This window comes from Perna viridis, chromosome 8 (genome assembly GCF_037379345.1).
Source record: "Perna viridis isolate PV_CMFRI_1.1 ecotype Kerala chromosome 8, ASM3737934v1, whole genome shotgun sequence".
In the NCBI taxonomy this organism is placed as follows: domain Eukaryota; kingdom Metazoa; phylum Mollusca; class Bivalvia; order Mytilida; family Mytilidae; genus Perna; species Perna viridis.
The window spans coordinates 1,209,752-1,223,841 of NC_142452.1; the positions used below are offsets into that span (position 1 = coordinate 1,209,752).

The 14,090-nt window shown below is 34.0% G+C and overlaps 1 protein-coding gene and 9 non-coding genes across 10 annotated transcripts in view; 4 read left to right on the top strand and 6 right to left on the bottom strand.

Annotated features, from left to right (window-relative positions):
• LOC148608750 (uncharacterized) overlaps positions 1-14,090 on the bottom strand; it is a 226,934-nt gene that overhangs the window by 66,277 nt on the left and 146,567 nt on the right. The window lies entirely within an intron of this gene.
• Trnav-uac (transfer RNA valine (anticodon UAC)) lies at positions 187-259 on the bottom strand. The gene has a single exon. It is a non-coding gene; the product is annotated as a tRNA-Val (tRNA).
• On the top strand, positions 667-739 carry Trnav-aac (transfer RNA valine (anticodon AAC)). The gene has a single exon. It is a non-coding gene; the product is annotated as a tRNA-Val (tRNA).
• Positions 2,146-2,218, bottom strand: Trnav-uac (transfer RNA valine (anticodon UAC)). The gene has a single exon. It is a non-coding gene; the product is annotated as a tRNA-Val (tRNA).
• Positions 2,626-2,698, top strand: Trnav-aac (transfer RNA valine (anticodon AAC)). Its single transcript has one exon. It is a non-coding gene; the product is annotated as a tRNA-Val (tRNA).
• Positions 4,106-4,178, bottom strand: Trnav-uac (transfer RNA valine (anticodon UAC)). The gene has a single exon. It is a non-coding gene; the product is annotated as a tRNA-Val (tRNA).
• On the top strand, positions 4,586-4,658 carry Trnav-aac (transfer RNA valine (anticodon AAC)). Its single transcript has one exon. It is a non-coding gene; the product is annotated as a tRNA-Val (tRNA).
• On the bottom strand, positions 11,879-11,951 carry Trnav-uac (transfer RNA valine (anticodon UAC)). Its single transcript has one exon. It is a non-coding gene; the product is annotated as a tRNA-Val (tRNA).
• Trnav-aac (transfer RNA valine (anticodon AAC)) lies at positions 12,361-12,433 on the top strand. The gene has a single exon. It is a non-coding gene; the product is annotated as a tRNA-Val (tRNA).
• Trnav-uac (transfer RNA valine (anticodon UAC)) lies at positions 13,840-13,912 on the bottom strand. Its single transcript has one exon. It is a non-coding gene; the product is annotated as a tRNA-Val (tRNA).

Consider the following 14,090-nt stretch of genomic DNA (forward strand, 5'->3'; position numbering starts at 1 on the left):
TAATAAATTCTGGTATATCGCATGTAGGTCGACACGGTTTGTCCAGAGAATTAGTTTTCTTCGTGTAATTGAACTATTTTCAAGTCTTGGGTAAAATATGTTATAGCTATAGCTATTCGATTCGATTTGATTTTTCGGAGTGTACAAACATGTCTTTTGAACTTTTCGGAGTACAAAAATATCTAGAGGTTCTGGCGAGGTTCGAACTCGCGACCTTCTGCGTGTAAAGCAGACGTGATAACCACTACACCACAGAACCGGTCCAACAAATTGGAGAAAAATATATCATTTAAAGATGGACCTGTCCTTGGTGCACTTTCAAATGCTACTTCGAAGTTTTCTGTGCAAAAATTATGATCCGACCAAGTTTTCGTTTGCACTTTGATGATCAGGCAAATTTTCCGATTGGTTTGAACCATTTGCCGCAGAATACATTCATTTCACACAAAAAAAACCAAAAAAACCCACAGCTGTACAGTAGGCCAAATGGTTCATTGATAGTTTACAAGTATGAAGGGTCATTTCTGCGGATGGGAGCAACTTTGCTCACGGTCATTTCAGAAAATTTTTTCCAGCCTTTTCTTTTGCATTATAATTTTGTGCAATATGAGTGTTGACGCATTTGCATCAAAGTTAAATAAGTTTTTTCATACCTGAATACGTAAGGTTTCCGTGGTGTAGTGGTTATCACATCCGCTTAACACGCGGAAGGTCCTGAGTTCAATCCTCAGCGGAAACATATATTTTTGCCATCTTTATTGCCGTCATAAAATGTATGCTTTTAGACTCAAGGTTTTAGGTCGGCTATTAGATGTGGATTATAATGTTGTTTGGAAAGCTACATGTCCTTATTTCTTTTTCTAAAGTACAAGAAATCAATCGTGGTGTTGAAATACTGTTTTATCATTTTACTCATAGACAATTAGAATGTTTGCCTGATTTTTCCACAAGATTATATGCTTTTAGTTGAAGAAAATACAAACACAAACACTTGTAATTGCACCCGTTTTGAATATAATTTATAGTCTTGATGGTAGAAAGTACGCTTTACCTAATACAACAAGATCATTTTATGAGATATTGTTAAAGACATTACCAAGGAAACTTACATGTAATTCTTTACATTACTGGTGTGAAATATGTTTAAAATTTGATGGTCAAAAAGTTCTGAACTTTTTCATTTTTTTCTTCTCTAAGGAGAGAAAGATGAGATGTCATATTACTGCTGATTCTATGTGTCCAGTTTGCGAAGATGTACATGAGGACTTGGAGCATTTAACTATTCTGTGAAGATGTTTGACTCAGTTCAATGACTTTTTTTTTAAAGATTTTTTACATAACATTCTGTGTACATGTAATAGTTCTGCAAGCATTGTCAATACACTAAACTTCAATTATATATGTCACTTTGGTCTAGTCAAGAAGGATAAACATATAAACTTATAATTTGCAAATATAGTTTTATGTGCTAGTTCTAAGATTTTGTGTTGTAAAGAGGAGAAATGTTTCTACGAAGGATGCATGAGAAATTGATAGACACAGCGCCATATTATAAAAATGTTCTCAAAAAGCATGTAAATGACGCATACTTGTATTATAAACAGAAAAGGTGTCTGTATTAATTTGGAAAAAAAATATGATTTAAACAAACATTCTATATAAAGGATCAGTAATAATGAAATACATAGTGACTTTAAATTGAGATCTGATTGTAATTCATTGTTACAATTCAAATTAACACTGATATTATGAATTATTGGTAGACTAGCACTAATAATTATTTTATGAATGTATTAATGTGCATAAAATTTTATCAAAATAAAAAAAATCACATTTGCACAACACGCGGAAGGTCCTGAGGTTATTCCTCAGCCGAAACAGATATATCGGAAAAGAGTTGCAGTGGAAAATGTTAAAATTAAGGAGAAAAAAAATAGACCAGCCACTTCTTTTGAAAAGTAATAAATTCTGGTATATCGCATGTACGTCGACACGGTTTGTCCAGAGAATTAGTTTTCTTCGTGTAATTGAACTATTTTCAAGTCTTGGGTAAAATATGTTATAGCTATAGCTATTCGATTCGATTTGATTTTTCGGAGTGTACAAACATGTCTTTTGAACTTTTCGGAGTACAAAAATATCTAGAGGTTCTGGCGAGGTTCGAACTCGCGACCTTCTGCGTGTAAAGCAGACGTGATAACCACTACACCACAGAACCGGTCCAACAAATTGGAGAAAAATATATCATTTAAAGATGGACCTGTCCTTGGTGCACTTTCAAATGCTACTTCGAAGTTTTCTGTGCAAAAATTATGATCCGACCAAGTTTTCGTTTGCACTTTGATGATCAGGCAAATTTTCCGATTGGTTTGAACCATTTGCCGCAGAATACATTCATTTCACACAAAAAAAAACAAAAAAACCCACAGCTGTACAGTAGGCCAAATGGTTCATTGATAGTTTACAAGTATGAAGGGTCATTTCTGCGGATGGGAGCAACTTTGCTCACGGTCATTTCAGAAAATTTTTTCCAGCCTTTTCTTTTGCATTATAATTTTGTGCAATATGAGTGTTGACGCATTTGCATCAAAGTTAAATAAGTTTTTTCATACCTGAATACGTAAGGTTTCCGTGGTGTAGTGGTTATCACATCCGCTTAACACGCGGAAGGTCCTGAGTTCAATCCTCAGCGGAAACATATATTTTTTGCCATCTTTATTGCCGTCATAAAATGTATGCTTTTAGACTCAAGTTTTTAGGTCGGCTATTAGATGTGGATTATAATGTTGTTTGGAAAGCTACATGTCCTTATTTCTTTTTCTAAAGTACAAGAAATCAATCGTGGTGTTGAAATACTGTTTTATCATTTTACTCATAGACAATTAGAATGTTTGCCTGATTTTTCCACAAGATTATATGCTTTTAGTTGAAGAAAATACAAACACAAACACTTGTAATTGCACCCGTTTTGAATATAATTTATAGTCTTGATGGTAGAAAGTACGCTTTACCTAATACAACAAGATCATTTTATGAGATATTGTTAAGGACATTACCAAGGAAACTTACATGTAATTCTTTACATTACTGGTGTGAAATATGTTTAAAATTTGATGGTCAAAAAGTTCTGAACTTTTTCATTTTTTTCTTCTCTAAGGAGAGAAAGATGAGATGTCATATTACTGCTGATTCTATGTGTCCAGTTTGCGAAGATGTACATGAGGACTTGGAGCATTTAACTATTCTGTGTAGATGTTTGACTCAGTTCAATGACTTTTTTTTTAAAGATTTTTTACATAACATTCTGTGTACATGTAATAGTTCTGCAAGCATTGTCAACACACTAGACTTCAATTATATATGTCACTTTGGTCTAGTCAAGAAGGATAAACATATAAACTTATAATTTGCAAATATAGTTTTATGTGCTAGTTCTAAGATTTTGTGTTGTAAAGAGGAGAAATGTTTCTACGAAGGATGCATGAGAAATTGATAGACACAGCGCCATATTATAAAAATGTTCTCAAAAAGCATGTAAATGACGCATACTTGTATTATAAACAGAAAAGGTGTCTGTATTAATTTGGAAAAAAAATATGATTTAAACAAACATTCTATATAAAGGATCAGTAATAATGAAATACATAGTGACTTTAAATTGAGATCTGATTGTAATTCATTGTTACAATTCAAATTAACACTGATATTATGAATTATTGGTAGACTAGCACTAATAATTATTTTATGAATGTATTAATGTGCATAAAATTTTATCAAAATAAAAAAAATCACATTTGCACAACACGCGGAAGGTCCTGAGGTTATTCCTCAGCCGAAACAGATATATCGGAAAAGAGTTGCAGTGGAAAATGTTAAAATTAAGGAGAAAAAAAATAGACCAGCCACTTCTTTTGAAAAGTAATAAATTCTGGTATATCGCATGTACGTCGACACGGTTTGTCCAGAGAATTAGTTTTCTTCGTGTAATTGAACTATTTTCAAGTCTTGGGTAAAATATGTTATAGCTATAGCTATTCGATTCGATTTGATTTTTCGGAGTGTACAAACATGTCTTTTGAACTTTTCGGAGTACAAAAATATCTAGAGGTTCTGGCGAGGTTCGAACTCGCGACCTTCTGCGTGTAAAGCAGACGTGATAACCACTACACCACAGAACCGGTCCAACAAATTGGAGAAAAATATATCATTTAAAGATGGACCTGTCCTTGGTGCACTTTCAAATGCTACTTCGAAGTTTTCTGTGCAAAAATTATGATCCGACCAAGTTTTCGTTTGCACTTTGATGATCAGGCAAATTTTCCGATTGGTTTGAACCATTTGCCGCAGAATACATTCATTTCACACAAAAAAAAACAAAAAAACCCACAGCTGTACAGTAGGCCAAATGGTTCATTGATAGTTTACAAGTATGAAGGGTCATTTCTGCGGATGGGAGCAACTTTGCTCACGGTCATTTCAGAAAATTTTTTCCAGCCTTTTCTTTTGCATTATAATTTTGTGCAATATGAGTGTTGACGCATTTGCATCAAAGTTAAATAAGTTTTTTCATACCTGAATACGTAAGGTTTCCGTGGTGTAGTGGTTATCACATCCGCTTAACACGCGGAAGGTCCTGAGTTCAATCCTCAGCGGAAACATATATTTTTTGCCATCTTTATTGCCGTCATAAAATGTATGCTTTTAGACTCAAGTTTTTAGGTCGGCTATTAGATGTGGATTATAATGCTGTTTGGAAAGCTACATGTCCTTATTTCTTTTTCTAAAGTACAAGAAATCAATCGTGGTGTTGAAATACTGTTTTATCATTTTACTCATAGACAATTAGAATGTTTGCCTGATTTTTCCACAAGATTATATGCTTTTAGTTGAAGAAAATACAAACACAAACACTTGTAATTGCACCCGTTTTGAATATAATTTATAGTCTTGATGGTAGAAAGTACGCTTTACCTAATACAACAAGATCATTTTATGAGATATTGTTAAGGACATTACCAAGGAAACTTACATGTAATTCTTTACATTACTGGTGTGAAATATGTTTAAAATTTGATGGTCAAAAAGTTCTGAACTTTTTCATTTTTTTCTTCTCTAAGGAGAGAAAGATGAGATGTCATATTACTGCTGATTCTATGTGTCCAGTTTGCGAAGATGTACATGAGGACTTGGAGCATTTAACTATTCTGTGTAGATGTTTGACTCAGTTCAATGACTTTTTTTTTAAAGATTTTTTACATAACATTCTGTGTACATGTAATAGTTCTGCAAGCATTGTCAATACACTAAACTTCAATTATATATGTCACTTTGGTCTAGTCAAGAAGGATAAACATATAAACTTATAATTTGCAAATATAGTTTTATGTGCTAGTTCTAAGATTTTGTGTTGTAAAGAGGAGAAATGTTTCTACGAAGGATGCATGAGAAATTGATAGACACAGCGCCATATTATAAAAATGTTCTCAAAAAGCATGTAAATGACGCATACTTGTATTATAAACAGAAAAGGTGTCTGTATTAATTTGGAAAAAAAATATGATTTAAACAAACATTCTATATAAAGGATCAGTAATAATGAAATACATAGTGACTTTAAATTGAGATCTGATTGTAATTCATTGTTACAATTCAAATTAACACTGATATTATGAATTATTGGTAGACTAGCACTAATAATTATTTTATGAATGTATTAATGTGCATAAAATTTTATCAAAATAAAAAAAATCACATTTGCACAACACGCGGAAGGTCCTGAGGTTATTCCTCAGCCGAAACAGATATATCGGAAAAGAGTTGCAGTGGAAAATGTTAAAATTAAGGAGAAAAAAAATAGACCAGCCACTTCTTTTGAAAAGTAATAAATTCTGGTATATCGCATGTACGTCGACACGGTTTGTCCAGAGAATTAGTTTTCTTCGTGTAATTGAACTATTTTCAAGTCTTGGGTAAAATATGTTATAGCTATAGCTATTCGATTCGATTTGATTTTTCGGAGTGTACAAACATATCTTTTGAACTTTTCGGAGTACAAAAATATCTAGAGGTTCTGGCGAGGTTCGAACTCGCGACCTTCTGCGTGTAAAGCAGACGTGATTTTTTTCATTGTAAAAATATTTTATTCATTAATATTTACAAGGTTGTGTTTAACCGGACAATACCCGGTTTTACAAGTTCAACGAATATATGTATATGTATGTATTTAAGCATGACGATATATATGAACGTGAACATAAGTTCATGTCTTTTTGATACACTTAATTTTGTATTTAACCAAAGTTAGCCAATACATGTTAGAAGAAATGAAGAAATAAAAATAGATAACAATGCTTTCTGCATACAAACACAGTTGTACATGTATCAAGTTGTATTTATATAAACAATGTCTACAACTAATCACAATAATTAGGCAAGAACATTTTCCTTTCACTCATATGTTAAAAATCAAAAATGAAACACAAGTGAATCCATTTCTAGTCGTAAGAGTGGATTTCTATTAAGAAAATATTTATAAAACTGGTTCATTTTGTTTTTCACTCTATATAAAGCAAAAGCATATTCAATGTATCTCTGAATTGTATATTTGAAAAAACGGACTGTTTCGATATTTTTGTTTTCAAACACTTTCAGATTACGTGATTTATAAATGACAAGTCTAGCTACACAAATCATGTAGTTCAAAAAGTATGTATTTATAAGCTTTGAAGTATTCAAATAACCTAGTAGGATAAGTTGTTCGTAGTCTATAGAGTTCACAATATCTGCAGAACAATTCCTAAACATGTCAAATAATAAATCCTTTAAATAGTTGTGAAGTGGTTTCTGAAATGAACAAGTGACCCACAGATGAGACAAGTCTTCTGTTGATTGATTACAGCACTTACATATCTCATTATCTACAGTACCTATTTTATTTAATTTTTCAAGGGTAAATATAGAGCGATGTATCATGCGATAGTACAAACATCGGCAATCAGGCGTTAACGTTTCTTGATTGACAAGCGAGTATAAGCGTGTAAATTCTAGTTCAGGATAAAACTCCGCCCACTTCTTCTCGGCCGTAGGCTGTTCCCACGATAAAGATAAAATGACTGAATAGAAATTCTTAGTTGTACATGTATTGAAGAAAATTTCTTTGTCATTTTCGTCGATAATTTTGAGTATCGGGGTTTTGTCACCTTGGGGATTATTTACAGTTTTTACGTGTTTGTGCCATTCTAAAGGAATCGAAACGAGAATCTTTTGTAAGGATAACGCTATGTGTTCGGCATTCTCATCTGGATTATGCGATTGGATTATTTCGATTATTGCATTCGGATTTAGAAAACCTGGTACCACTTCATAGGATATGTGCTTTACTAGAAACAAGCCTGCATCTATGAAATTTTGAAAGAGGAGCATTTTATTGTTATACTTAATCTCTGGATTACAAAAAATTGGGATATTATAAATCTGTTGAGGTTCTATTTTGAAGCTGATTTTATGTTTGATTCTGTAGAATGATTCCATCATTTCTTGATAAAATACCGGAAGTTGCTTAAGCTGGCTGTTATTTAAAACCAAATGGACAATATTTTCGGCAACATCAAGATTATTGATATTTGTAATGAAATAGCTAAATGCACTCTTCCAAAGAGCAGTGCAATTAGGGTCTAAATATTTTTTAAGAAATTTTAATCTAAATGCTTGCATTTTTAAGTAAATATCTGGTATGTTTAAGCCACCATTAGCCTTTGCACCTACAATTGACTGGTATTTAATTAAAGGTGGTTTCCCTTTCCATAAAAAATTTAAAACTGCTGACCGGAGTTCAACTTTAATAATTTCAGGCAGGGGACAAACTGTTAGCGTATAATATAAACGCGACATGATCAAAGTAGAGACGACAGTTGCGCGACCGTGGAGGGTTAGCTGACGCTTGTTCCAAAGGGAGAGAATGGACTTAATTGTTTGAATTTTGTCTCTCCAATTAAGATATTCACAAGAAACTTTATCTTTACCAACGTAAATACCTAAAACTTTTGTAACATTTTCACTTCGTTTAAGTTTTAGATTATACAATTCTTGATCCGATAATTTTCCGGCTCCGAGACACATAATTTCTGATTTATCTTTATTAATTTTAGCACCTGAAGCCTGACAGTATAAGTCAAGGACCTCAAACACTTCACCTATAGACTCTTTGTCGGAAGTAAATATATTAGTATCATCGGCATGTTGAAAAACTTTACCCTCTTTCTCTGAATTGTGAATTTTAACACCTACAATATTTTTGTTTTTAATTATAGCCTGTCCGAGAGGTTCAGCGGCCAAGACGTACAGGAGAGCAGAAACGGGACAACCCTGCTTAATTGAGTTTCTAATTTTTACGTATTTAGTTTGGAATCCGTTGCATTTAATACTGCCGCTTACGTCATTATAAAAAATTTTTATCCAACGAATAAAATTTGGCCCGAATCCGAATTTTTCCAAAGCAAGATAGAGATATTCGTGATCGACTCGATCGAATGCTTTTTCTTGATCAACCTTAATCAAATACGCTTCTAAGTTGTCGTTCTCAATGACTTCTATAATGTCTCGTATGCTGGACGTTGTATCCGCGATATCGCGACCGGTTACACAACATGTCTGCGTTTCGGAGATGATACTAGGCAGAACGATTTTTAGGCGATTCGACATAACTCTTGCCAGAATTTTGTAATCGACGCAAAGTAATGAAATTGGACGAAAGTTTTTAAGATTATTTTTATCTCCTTTATTTTTGTAAACAAGATTTATCACACCATGGCGCATAGATCTAGAAAGAATTTGTTCATTTTCTATAACTTTGAAAATCTTCATAAAAATTTCACCGAATAAATCGAAAAATTTGCAAAAGAACTCAACTGTTAAACCGCAGGGACCAGGTGACTTATTTTTAGCCATCCCGAAAAGGGCCGAACGAATCTCGTCTAGAGTTACCTCAGATTCCAATATTCGCATGTTTTCTTCTGTAATTTTTTCGGAAATATAGTCAAGTATCTCCGCTGCCTTATCCTTATTAATTTCAGTACAAGAGTACAAGTTTTTATAAAATCTGTGGATTTCGTTCAAAATGTCGTCGGTGTTTGTGAGTAAGTTACCGTCGGGAGTTTTGAGTTCTTTTATACAGTTATTGTTTTGCCTAAACTTTTCTAATTCAAGAAAATACTTAGAGTTCCGATCGCTTTCGATCGCCCAATGGGCTTTGGACCTGAGAATGGCACCTTTACATATATCATGTTCATACTCTTTAAGTTTCATTTTGGTTTCTTCAAACTTAGTAACATTAAAATTTATATTACTTGCGGCTTGGATGGACATTTTTTCATATTCACGCTGTAGTTTAAAATATTCTGACTTTTCGGCCTTTCTTTTATTCGTAGCAAAAAGCTTTGAAATTTGCTTAATTTTGAATTTTAAATTATCATACCACACCAGCGGTTCACTATTATATAAGTGACATTTCTTTTCATTTTCGATTAAAGTACGAATTTTTTCAGTGAACATAACGTCTTCTAATAACATGTTGTTGAAAATCCAGAGGCCGGGGCCACGCTCTACATCTACAAAGTCGACACGCATCACGACGGCGGAGTGGTCGCTAAACGTATTGTGTTTGTAATAAACATTTTTGACAAATTGTGACAAAACTCTAGAAATAAAAATGAAATCTATACGGCTTTGGCATAATTTATCACTAATAACTCTGCGCCACGAGTAACAACGGACTGAATGGTTTCTAGCTCTCCAAATATCATAAATATCACGGGTCTCGCATAATTGTACTAAACATTTAAAAGCATTATCTTCTATATGAACTGACCTTTCTGGGCGGTCGAGTTTAGATAATGAATTGTTAAAATCTCCGAGTAAAATGGTATTTTCTGACATGGGGATATTTTTTGATATTTTCTCAAAAAAGGCAACCTTTTCTTTCACGACATTTGGAGCATAACAAGTTATTATATCCAATTCTCTATCGTCAACTTTTAACTTAATATGTAGATACCTGCCGTCAAAACTTTTTACATAAGAAACATTATCTTTTAATCTATTTGAAATTAAAAATCCAACACCTTGCCTATGGGTTTCGGTACATTCGGCATATATTTTGCCATTCCATAATTTACTTAAATTATTTTGAACGGACTCGTCCCAAAAAGTTTCTTGAATAGCAATAATATCAAACTTATTCTCTTCACAATATGTACTAAACAGTTCAAATTTATGCAAATCTCTAAGACCATTGACATTAATTGATACAATATTAACCATCGTAATAAGGAGGAAGGCTACTAAAGGGTTTAGGACGATGAAGGTGGAGTCTTAACAGGAAAGTTTGTGTCTAGGATTTTGTTTCAACTTCTTAATGTCCTCAGCAGTAAGTGAAGGACCTGTTACCATCTTTCTTCTTCGAATATGGCCTGACCCCATTTTGCAAATTTTCTTAAGGTTTTCACAATCTTCATCAGACTTATCTTTCTCAAGTTCTAGGACAGACTCGGAGTCATTTTGGTCTTTATCATCAGACTTACATGCGAAATCTGTAGTAAAAAGAGGAATACTAGAATCCGAGGCTGTCCCTTGATGCCCGAGAAACCCAGACCCCCCAAATTTATTACAAGTATCAATATTACCAACACTGTCAGTGTCCATATTTGAAACTGGTTCTTTCATAATGTTCTTTAGATTCACACAATTGTCTGTTTCAATATCTGAAATGTCCTCAATGTCAAGTGTATCATCGTCGTCCTGCACATCACCGCTACCAGTGTCGACTGTATCATCATTAGCTGTCATCAATGTTGCCTCCTCTGTATTATCATCCGAGGTCGTATCTCCGCCTTTCGTCTGCCATAGCTCTGCCTCATCAATCTCGGCTTCTGGCCGTGAATGTTCCCCCCAAGGGGTACAGTTACACTTGTGGGGGTATTTGTTGCAGGTTTTACACGGTGGCGTGTTACACATCTTTGCTAGGTGACCAGTTCTATAACACTTAAAGCATCGGTTTTCTGGACAGTTGGCGTAGACGTGACCACTTTCATAACACTTCGTGCATACCTTTTTCTGGTTGTCATGTACAACTCGGATATATTCGAAAGAGTTTATGCCAGTTGAGAACTTCATTGAATATGGTAAGCTCTGTATTTCACCAGGGAATTTGACTACTGCGAAACGTGTACCATCCGCCACCGAGGTGCCAGGGTACATCCTGCGTTTCAGAGAAGTAACAAGTTCTAAGCCTGCATTTTTAGTAATTTCTTCATCAGTTACATAATATGAAACATTCAAAAAACTTACCAGCTTCTCTTTTGAGAAAATGGCATTTGGTTTAAACGTATTGTTCTTGATTTTAAATCCAGTGTCACAGATAAGTTCCAAAGCATCGTAATCCAACAAAGTAATTTCATATCCGTTTCCACTTTTCGGTACACACGCAGCAACTGTTCCTTCTCCGACTGCTTCTTCAACACTTTTAATAACAGCACCGGCTGATACAGATTTATTGTCTCCAACATCAACAAACACAGTAAGTTCTTTCAGGGTTTTTCGACCTCCCCTCCCACCCGACATGGTGGAGGGAGGAAACACAGTTCAGGTTGATAAAAAGCACAAATACTTATTTAATATCACAGTTAAGGTTAATAATCCAATAAAAGAATATCCACATGTGCGGATGACTCGTAAAAACGAGAAAAACTTTTCGATTTTTCACCCAGCTCAGAAAACGTGGCCGTCGTCTCAAACCGGAAACCGGAAGTCCATTCGATTCGATTTGATTTTTCGGAGTGCACAAACATATCTTTTGAACTTTTCGGAGTACAAAAATATCTAGAGGTTCTGGCGAGATTCGAACTCGCGACCTTCTGCGTGTAAAGCAGACGTGATAACCACTACACCACAGAACCGGTCCAACAAATTGGAGAAAAATATATCATTTAAAGATGGACCTGTCCTTGGTGCACTTTCAAATGCTACTTCGAAGTTTTCTGTGCAAAAATTATGATCCGACCAAGTTTTCGTTTGCACTTTGATGATCAGGCAAATTTTCCGATTGGTTTGAACCATTTGCCGCAGAATACATTCATTTCACACAAAAAAAAAAACAAAAAAACCCACAGCTGTACAGTAGGCCAAATGGTTCATTGATAGTTTACAAGTATGAAGGGTCATTTCTGCGGATGGGAGCAACTTTGCTCACGGTCATTTCAGAAAATTTTTTCCAGCCTTTTCTTTTGCATTATAATTTTGTGCAATATGAGTGTTGACGCATTTGCATCAAAGTTAAATAAGTTTTTTCATACCTGAATACGTAAGGTTTCCGTGGTGTAGTGGTTATCACATCCGCTTAACACGCGGAAGGTCCTGAGTTCAATCCTCAGCGGAAACATATATTTTTGCCATCTTTATTGCCGTCATAAAATGTATGCTTTTAGACTCAAGTTTTTAGGTCGGCTATTAGATGTGGATTATAATGTTGTTTGGAAAGCTACATGTCCTTATTTCTTTTTCTAAAGTACAAGAAATCAATCGTGGTGTTGAAATACTGTTTTATCATTTTACTCATAGACAATTAGAATGTTTGCCTGATTTTTCCACAAGATTATATGCTTTTAGTTGAAGAAAATACAAACACAAACACTTGTAATTGCACCCGTTTTGAATATAATTTATAGTCTTGATGGTAGAAAGTACGCTTTACCTAATACAACAAGATCATTTTATGAGATATTGTTAAGGACATTACCAAGGAAACTTACATGTAATTCTTTACATTACTGGTGTGAAATATGTTTAAAATTTGATGGTCAAAAAGTTCTGAACTTTTTCATTTTTTTCTTCTCTAAGGAGAGAAAGATGAGATGTCATATTACTGCTGATTCTATGTGTCCAGTTTGCGAAGATGTACATGAGGACTTGGAGCATTTAACTATTCTGTGTAGATGTTTGACTCAGTTCAATGACTTTTTTTTTAAAGATTTTTTACATAACATTCTGTGTACATGTAATAGTTCTGCAAGCATTGTCAACACACTAGACTTCAATTATATATGTCACTTTGGTCTAGTCAAGAAGGATAAACATATAAACTTATAATTTGCAACTATAGTTTTATGTGCTAGTTCTAAGATTTTGTGTTGTAAAGAGGAGAAATGTTTCTACGAAGGATGCATGAGAAATTGATAGACACAGCGCCATATTATAAAAATGTTCTCAAAAAGCATGTAAATGACGCATACTTGTATTATAAACAGAAAAGGTGTCTGTATTAATTTGGAAAAAAAATATGATTTAAACAAACATTCTATATAAAGGATCAGTAATAATGAAATACATAGTGACTTTAAATTGAGATCTGATTGTAATTCATTGTTACAATTCAAATTAACACTGATATTATGAATTATTGGTAGACTAGCACTAATAATTATTTTATGAATGTATTAATGTGCATAAAATTTTATCAAAATAAAAAAAATCACATTTGCACAACACGCGGAAGGTCCTGAGGTTATTCCTCAGCCGAAACAGATATATCGGAAAAGAGTTGCAGTGGAAAATGTTAAAATTAAGGAGAAAAAAAATAGACCAGCCACTTCTTTTGAAAAGTAATAAATTCTGGTATATCGCATGTACGTCGACACGGTTTGTCCAGAGAATTAGTTTTCTTCGTGTAATTGAACTATTTTCAAGTCTTGGGTAAAATATGTTATAGCTATAGCTATTCGATTCGATTTGATTTTTCGGAGTGTACAAACATATCTTTTGAACTTTTCGGAGTACAAAAATATCTAGAGGTTCTGGCGAGGTTCGAACTCGCGACCTTCTGCGTGTAAAGCAGACGTGATAACCACTACACCACAGAACCGGTCCAACAAATTGGAGAAAAATATATCATTTAAAGATGGACCTGTCCTTGGTGCACTTTCAAATGCTACTTCGAAGTTTTCTGTGCAAAAATTATGATCCGACCAAGTTTTCGTTTGCACTTTGATGATCAGGCAAATTTTCCGATTGGTTTGAACCATTTGCCGCAGAATACATTC